At 39.1% G+C, this 8,669-nt stretch overlaps 1 long non-coding RNA gene across 2 annotated transcripts; it reads right to left on the reverse strand.

The window, feature by feature from the left end:
* Positions 1 to 583: 583 nt before the first annotated feature.
* On the reverse strand, positions 584 to 3,898 carry LOC307158543. 2 transcript variants are annotated; one of them, XR_013821248.1, is made up of 4 exons: positions 3,807 to 3,898; positions 3,568 to 3,698; positions 2,275 to 2,353; positions 590 to 1,295 (listed from the first exon to the last, which is right to left on the reverse strand). It is a non-coding gene; the product is annotated as an uncharacterized lncRNA (long non-coding RNA). The 2 variants fall into 2 exon arrangements; XR_013821247.1 differs by lacking the exon at positions 2,275 to 2,353 and having other exon boundaries at positions 584 to 1,295.
* Between the last annotated feature and the right edge of the window lie 4,771 nt (positions 3,899 to 8,669).

Below are 8,669 nucleotides of genomic sequence, written 5' to 3' on the forward strand. Positions count from 1 at the left end.
CTACATTATGGGAACAAATGTTCCCACAAAGATGGCAATATCCAAAATCCTTGTCCTTGTGGGGACATTTTGTGGTCCCCATGAAAAAAACAGCTTATAAATCATACTAAGTGATGCAAAAAAACGCAGACATTTTTATGTGATGGGTAGGTTTGGGTGATAGGGTTAGTGTAAGGGGACATAATATACAGTTTGTACAGTATAAAAATCATTATGTCTATGGAAAGTCCCCATAAAACATGAAAACACGACAGGTGTGTGTGTGCGTGTGCTTTTAGAGCAGGTAAAGGTGCCCTTCCCCGACACCCTCCACTCTGAACTGCTTCGATTTGCTCCGAGATTTTCTGAGGAGAGTCTGACAGGCTTCATGCTCTGAGCGTTAGCCAAGCAGAGATGAGCCCTGCTACAAAAATCAATGAAGCTCTTCAAAACCTACAGCACAACAAAAGCATTACTCTGCAATTAGATCTGTAGACTTGAGCACCCAAACACTACACTTAGTACTGTTCAGATATTTAATATTGTAAAATCAATATGGTATATATACAGTAACACTGGCATAATAAAGAATGCTATGCTATTTCTCTGCTATAAATCCTTAGAAAAAATGGACCATGGTGTGGGAGAGTCAGATGGAAATATCATGGTACTCTGATATATGGATAATATCATGGTATTCTCGAAGTACCATTTAATGGTACATGTAATAGGTTATGATGACACATCATGTTTTCATAGACTTTTTAATGAAAAATCTGAATTTGTTGTAAAAAGGTTCTCCAGACTTTAAATTAATATGAATATGAGGCTGTTTGATTACTGTTTCATACTATATGATATGCTATGGTATTTTCATGGCACTACAAGGAATACCATGAAATTATTATGACTTAATAACATGGTACATTATTGTTTGTGAAATAAGAACTTCAAGAGCTATTAACATACTACACAGAATCATTTATCACTGAACTGATATGCTTTCACTGAGACTGTGAATAACAATGATATTGGATCAAAAGTGATCATTAATCAAGACAAGACCTTAAGTGAATTCATCAACCTGAAGTGTCTATAAGACGTTGCAGTCTTCTGTTCTCACGGATTCATCCCATCTATTCAAGCGCTCACACAAGGACTTCTTTTCTCTCTCCTACGCACACAAATGCTTCAGTCTTTCGACATGTGCAGGTCTGTGCCAGATTCTTCTGCAGCCGACAGCCTTAATGGGGTCAGCTGACCTCTGCTCTCACTTCTCACCAGGGCCAGGCAGAAGGGGAATGCCTTTCTCCACTCTGAAAGACACACAAACTCCCATACATACTCTCATTTTACACCACCTTGATCCTGACCCTTGCAGCATCTTCTCAAGAGGAGCCGAGAAAAGAGCCCAGCTCAGCCACAGAGCCACAAGCTCTTGAGGAAGGTGAGAGGTCACAGGAGGTCACAGGAGGTCACAGGTGGGCAAGAAAAAATTGGAATTGCACCATGCTTTACCCGTGAAATATCACTAAAGTCTCGATTTTGCTAAAGTTGCTAGGGTTAAAAATCAGTAAGTCTAATGAACTAGAGAGGAAAAGGAAAGGATTGAGAAAAATGGCAGGCAAGAGGAAATGGTAAGGAAGGGGAATTACAGAACAGGAAAAAGGAAAGATGAAAAGGACAGAGAAAAGGAAATGGAAAGGAAAATAATATAATAGAAAGAAAAGGAGTAGGAAAGGAGAGGAGAGGGAAGTTACAAAACATGAAAAGGGGAATAGGGAAGAGAAAAAGAAAATTACAGAACAGGAAAAGATGAAAAGGACAAGACAATGGACATAGAAAGGAAAGAATCAGAGTAGGAAAAAAAGAGAGGAAATGAGGGGGAAAGGATAGGAGAGAGAAAAAAAGAAAATGATAAAACATGAAAAGAAAAGGGGAAACAACATGACAGGAAAAAGGAGAGGAAAAAGTCACGGCAAAACAAGAAAAGCAAAGGGGAAAATAACACGACAGGAAAAAGGAAAGGCAAAAATATTAGAAGGATAAAAAGGAAAGAGGAAAAGGACAGATAACAGGAAAGGGAAAGACAAAAATCAGGAAAAGGAAGTGCGAAGCAAGGATGTAAATGACAGGACAGGAAAAAAGAAAAGGCAAGATGACAACGACAGGATAGATAACAGGAGAGGAAAGGGAAAGGACAGTAAAGGAAAGAATGGTGATAAATGTTACTTTCAGTAAAAATGGTATCAAAGGCACAGCCTGTGGAGAAGATAAAAAAATACCGACACTCACAGAATTGGTCAGATGCTGACTTTTATCCGTGCGACTCTGACAAAAAGGACATGCTGCCAGCGTGCTCTTCTGCTATGATCTGTTTACAAGAGCGTCACACAGACAAACTCAGAGTTCATATCTATCACACACAGTGTTACATCCCTGCAGAGACCAAGTCAAACACCACCACACAATGCTCACATGCCCAGAGAAAAGAGGAATAAAAACACATCATGTCTTCACATTTACTCCCGTCACTCTTGAACTTTGGTAAAACGAACACATGAAAGAGAAATCATTTCAGCTGACATTTCTTTATGCAGCGCAACATGCAAGAGACAAGCAGAATAAAGCGGGGCTGCACTGTAAAAAAAACGGTAATTTTCTGGCAGCTGGGGTGCCAGAAAAAAAAGGTAAAATAACAGAAAATAAACATCTCGTAAAAATACAGTAATTTTCCGCTAATAAAATACAGTTTATAACTGTAATTTTACAGAAAATCTCATTTTTCTTTAGCTTTTTAATGTTTAATGAATGATCATATTTACTAGTATAAAAACAATAAAATTATCTATAAATAAGGTTAAACACTGCTATATACAAATAATCAGCCTCTTAATTGCAAAAAAAAAAATTATTTAATAAAAACAGTATAAACAGAATGACAGTTTTAAAACTAGAAATGGTTTTAAAACAATTGCAGCAGTATACATAATTTAACAATACAAAAAAAAGTACATAGTTTAATAATAATGAAACAGTCTGCCTTCAAAACCTTACCACTGGTCGACAGATGAATTACAAGGAGTCATAAAAACAAACAATTAAACTGAGCAGGAAAGAGTGAGTGTTTTCAAAGTCTGCGTGACTGATGACAATTTTTGGACATATGCAAGAGAGACAGTGTGTATGCAAGAGAATGTTATGAGTGAGTGGTAGTGCGCAACAAGGGCTAGGCTACGTCTACACTAATCCAGATACTGTAGAAAAAGCATATTTTTTTTATGTTTTGGCCTTCCTTCCATACAGATTTTTTTTTTGTCCTGAGAAAACATAGCTATTTCTGGTCTCTCGTATCATCACTATCAGCTTTTATTACATTTTACAGCATGCGCAAGAAGATGAATTAAGTATCTTCCAACATCTCAGTGTGAACAAGAAACTTTTGGAAAATGCTGGAACGATTGTGTGGTCTGAGAACATCTTAAAATTAAAACAATGTTTTCAAATGTGTCTGGATTAATGTAGATGTAGCTAGAGAGAGTGTTTTATTACTGTTTTGATGTATGTAATTAACTGCTGGTTTTGTACCTCTGCAAGAAGACCAGCGTTGCTCCTTGGCCTGCTGGTTACGAGATGTTCAGGCAGTTGTAGGAGGCAAACTCAACTCAACAGCATCACTGAAAGTGGTGATGTGGCTATTACCAATGATTTGGTCTTTCCTGTTATTCACAATACACAAGAGAAGGGATTTGTACATTTTTGTGACAAACAAAATGTAAAAAAAACAAATTCCAGCAATTATATTATCTTTAAATGGTGCAACTCACCTTTTCACCACACCTTTAAAGGTCCCATGGCATGAAAATTTCACTTGATGAGGTTTTTTAACATTAATATGAGTTCCCCAAGCCTGCCTAGGTCCCCCAGTGCCTAGAAATGGCGATAGGTGTAAACCAAGCCCTGGGTATCCTGCTCCGCCTTTGAGAAAATGAAAGCTCAGATGGGCCAATCTGGAATCTTCCCTATATGTCGTCATACGGGGAAAGGTTACCTCCCCTTTCTCTGCTTTGCCCGCCCAGAGAATTTGACCTGCCCATGAGAAAATGAGCTACAACCATAGACAGTAAAAGAAATGGACACAGCGACCCCATTGGATTCAACGGAGAAAAGTGAAGTCAATTAGAATCACTCACTTCCTGATGGTCGAGCGTACTGCGCAGACTCAAACTGAGCTTGACGACGTAGATGTGACGTGAGCAACCCGTCTGTCTTCTAGTAGCTGTGCCAAGAGAATTCTGAATCATTCCCTTACGAAACTTGCAGAGACGGAGAGTGTGAGTAGGAGGTGTCCATGAGCTAGGAGCAGGAGAAACTTTTGCTAAGTATTCTGATTAATTATTTTGTCATTTTGCCTCCACGTCCCCCCGATTGCCCGCGAGCTTCTTCTCCTGTCCATACGGTAATTTCTCTACTGTGCGACAGAGAGTCGCGTGGTTATGACGCAATCGTTAGCCTATTTTTTTTAAAAAACTGCTTCTACAGGGCCATAACGTAAGATACAAGGTAATGGAGCCTTTTATACATTTTCGTGTTTCTTTAGAAATAAATAATGGACAAATGGAGTCTTTAAACGCCTCAGATGTAAAGTTATTCGCTGTCAAAGTGACGCCAAAATGAATGGGAGTCAATGGATTGCTAACAGCAGGTGATGGTCTGCCAATCAATGGCGGCCCCCGGGGAAGCTTCAGTTTTTTTCTGAAACATTACCCCCTTGGCTACAACTGTGCGCACGTAATATTGGTTTTTCCTGGAAAGACATCATGGCTTGCAAACTAGTGAAGCATGACAGTTGCTCAGTGTTTGGATGTACAAATGAACACAAAAGTCTTTTTTAGTTCCTTCATCCGAGCCTCTGAAGAACCAGTGGTTAATTTAATTTAAATTTTATTTTTTATATTTTATTTTAAGCCAACAACGCAGGCTAGCGTTAGCTACATGATAATAACTGTAACAGCACACATTAACAAACCAACTAAAGTACCATATCCAGACACAATTTTAAACTAACCATTCGGAGACGTCCTGCTGTAGCCGATGAGTTGCAACTTCTTCAGGTGCTTCTCCATCAGGATCAAATTCTGGGTCAAACTGGAAAGCTTGAACGACTGCGTGTTGCGATACATCCACTGTAAACATTAGCGCATGGTACCGTGGCCGCAAGCTGGTCAAGGCCACACCCCCACCCTCCACCTTGACCCGCCTCTTTCCTCCTCATTAGCATTTAAAGCTAAAGACACAGAAATGGCACGTCCCAGAGCAACGGCTCTGGCACGTCCTAAGGAAAGCTCATTGTGGGACTGGCTCGTAGTGGCTGTAATTCTGCACCAAGTCAGAATTTTGGGAAAGAGACTTCAGATACAGTATTAGGGGACCACTAAGGCCTATAAAAGCATCCAAAAAGCAGCATGTCATAGGACCTTTAATATCAGAAACTCACACAACTTATCTGCAGTATGCAGATAGAGAGACATTTTGTGACAAACAAAACATAAATTCCAGCAATTATCTTTAAATGGTGCAACTCACCTTTTCACCACACTTTTAATATCAGAAACTCACTCAACTTATCTGCAGAGAGAGAAAAAAAACTTGAGTGCATGGGACACATTAATTTACAAATCTACAATAATTTAAAGAAATGTGCACTGAGCCCTATCCCTTTCCGTGCCTGTTTCTCTCTGTGTGTGTTTGGTTTTAATGAAGACAGCCCGTTCATTTAGAAGGTGATTAAACTGACTCGAACTATCAGTGCATTTAACGTTAACTGTTTGAACTTCCATCCAATCAGAATCGAGTATTCAGATTCAAAAACATTAAAGGCCTAATGTTTCCAGACTTTTTTACCGGTACTGTATGTAGTGTGTGTATATATAATTCATGTGTATTCATGTTTATACGAAAAGTTGTTTCCCGTTATTTTACAGCGGATATGTAAATTTACACAATTTTCAAAATACAGGAAAAATCTGTTAAATAAAACAGTAGCCTAAAGTTCAGTACGATTACAGATTTTTTTTACAGTGTGGGTTGAGTCCTGAATACTTGGTTTTATTATATTTCAATGGCTCTGTCATTCCTCTCCATCCTTGACCCCTTTTCTTAGCTGCCTCTGTTATCTGAAATAATGTCAGGCCATCCTTACAATCTATTCATCAGTGCAGAAAGAAGCTGCCGCTGACATTGATAAAAAATACCATCTGTGCCTCGCAGGGAGAAGAGACAGAGAGGTACGGCCCTCCTCCTCCTCCTCATTGCTCTTCATCAATGCAATTTAAATTGAAGAGCTCATTGGTAATTAAATTCAAGCTGGGGTTACGGCGGGGGCCGAAGACACGGATTTGACACAAGAGAGAATGCGCAGAGAGGACGCCACACAGAGGGTCAAGGTTCACGAAAGGCAGCCTCAGCCAGCCAGTTCCCATTCATTCATTCCTATGCCACACAAAAGCCTTCTGACATTTAAAGAAATGAATAAAAACAACAGAGAGAGGGAAAGAAAGAAGAAAAGAAATCAATTATTCCAGATTTTTTTTCCATCTCCACAAACTGACCTTTTCTATCCAACATCCTCAGCCAGTTGTTTGTTGGACAGACTTCAAAACTGCCAATAGTGTTTAACTCATAGCCGGCCCTATCAAGGGCTCTCATGTCTGAGAGCAGGAAGGAAGGGAAGAGGAAAAGTCGATAACGATTTGGGCGATCCAATTTTGTGAAATTGTTTGTCAGCACAAACACGAGGCACATGACTAGCAGCAGGTCAGGGGGATTTGGGTGGCGTGGGCCGGTCCTGACTCCTGGGCCCCCCTCCTCTGGTTAAAGCCAGCTTTACTCATTCATCTGTTCCCCCTCGAAGCGGCCGATGTCGCCTTCTCCTCCCTCCGCTAATCCGGTTACTGCATTCACAGGCAGTACCCTCTCTTTTCATTACAGCAGATCAAAGATTGAAAAGCGATTCCTCAATCTGTCTGAGGATGAGATCCAAATTGGATCGGGCTAAAGTGGATGTGGCAGCAGGGAGAAAATGGGAAAGGAAGATGATGCGACTCATTTTTACCCTTTAAAGCTGATGGCATCAGATAAAGCAAAATTCAGAGTGTGTATGAATAGGCTGGTGGCCAGTTTGTGGGTATATGCCACACGCCATGATTTAACAAGAGGACAACGGCTCACTTCTGGGGTCTGAGGTCACTTCCTCGGAGCACTGCGGTTGTTCCGTTGAGTCACATTCTTAAACATCAGTGTACTCCAGAGGTGGAAATCTGATTTATGCAAGTAACAAAAGTGCACTTCACCTCAAAAGTTTAGGGTCGTTAAGATTTTCTCACCAAGGCTGCATTAATTTGCTCACGAATACAGCAAACACCATAATTTTAATAGTATTGTTACAATTTAAAATAACTGTTCTATACTTTGATAAGTTTTAAAATTCTTGTGGCGGCAAACTAAATTTTCAGCAGCTTCAGTGTTGCAAGATCCTTCAGAAATCATTTTAATATGCTGATTTGAATCTCAAGTTAATTCTTATCAATGTTGAAAACGGTTGTGCTGTGTAATGTTGATGAATAGAAATTTTTCACAAACTGCATTTGTTAAAATGTTTATTTTTGTAACATTATAAATGTCTTCACTGTCACTTAATGATCAATTTAATGCATCCTTGCTGAATAAACTACCATTCAAAAGTTTTGGGGTCAGTAATTTTTTTTTTTTTTTAAAGAAATTAATAGAGTATAAGCAAAACACATCAAAATAATAATAAAAAATTCAATGGGCAAATGTGTGTATGTTGTCATTAAAAGTCACTGTTCAAGCTCTTAAAGGGATAGTTCAACCAAAAATGTCCATTAAAAGTCAATGGGGTCCAATGTTGTTTTTGATGTCCCCTGATGTGCATTATATGGACAAAAACAGAATTTCGTTTTCTGCACAAAACCTAAATGGCCTAAGACAAAACAAATATGCTAAAAATACAATTAAGGCAAAATAGGAAGAAAATAACACTTGCCAGGAAAACCTGTTGCATAAACATAGCCGCTAAGTTAAAGGGATAGTTCACCCAAAAATGAAACTTTTGTCAGTAATTACTCACCCTCATGTTGTTCCAACCCCGTAAGACTTTCGTTCATCTTCAGAACACAAATTAAGATATTTTTGATGAAATCTGCGAGCCGTCTCACTCCTCCATAGGCTTCTATGTAATTGAAACTTGCCGGCCCAGAAAGTTAGTAAAGACAATGTTTAAAATAGTCCAAGTGACTACAGTGGCTCAAGCGACGAGAAAACTTTTTGTGTGCAAAAAACAAACAAAAATAACGACTTTATTCAACTATTCATTTTCTTCTGTGTGGGCCTCTGAGTGAGTTCACGTAGTGTAACAGCACAGCGTTTCTGGGTTGTACGTCAGAACATAGGCTCACTATTTCAATTACATAGAAGCCTATGGAGGAGTGAGCCAGCTCTCAGATTTCATCAAAAATATCTTAATTTGTGTTCAGAAGATGAACAAAAGTCTTACGGGGTTGGAACAACATGAGGGTGAGTCATTACTGACAGAATTTTCTTTTTTTGGGTGAACTAACAATTTAAGACCGTCTCGTCAATTCGTTATGGCTAATCAGTCTTACTTTTCG

Source organism: Squalius cephalus (genome assembly GCF_949319135.1).
Source record: "Squalius cephalus genome assembly, chromosome: 5".
NCBI classification, from domain to species: domain Eukaryota; kingdom Metazoa; phylum Chordata; class Actinopteri; order Cypriniformes; family Leuciscidae; genus Squalius; species Squalius cephalus.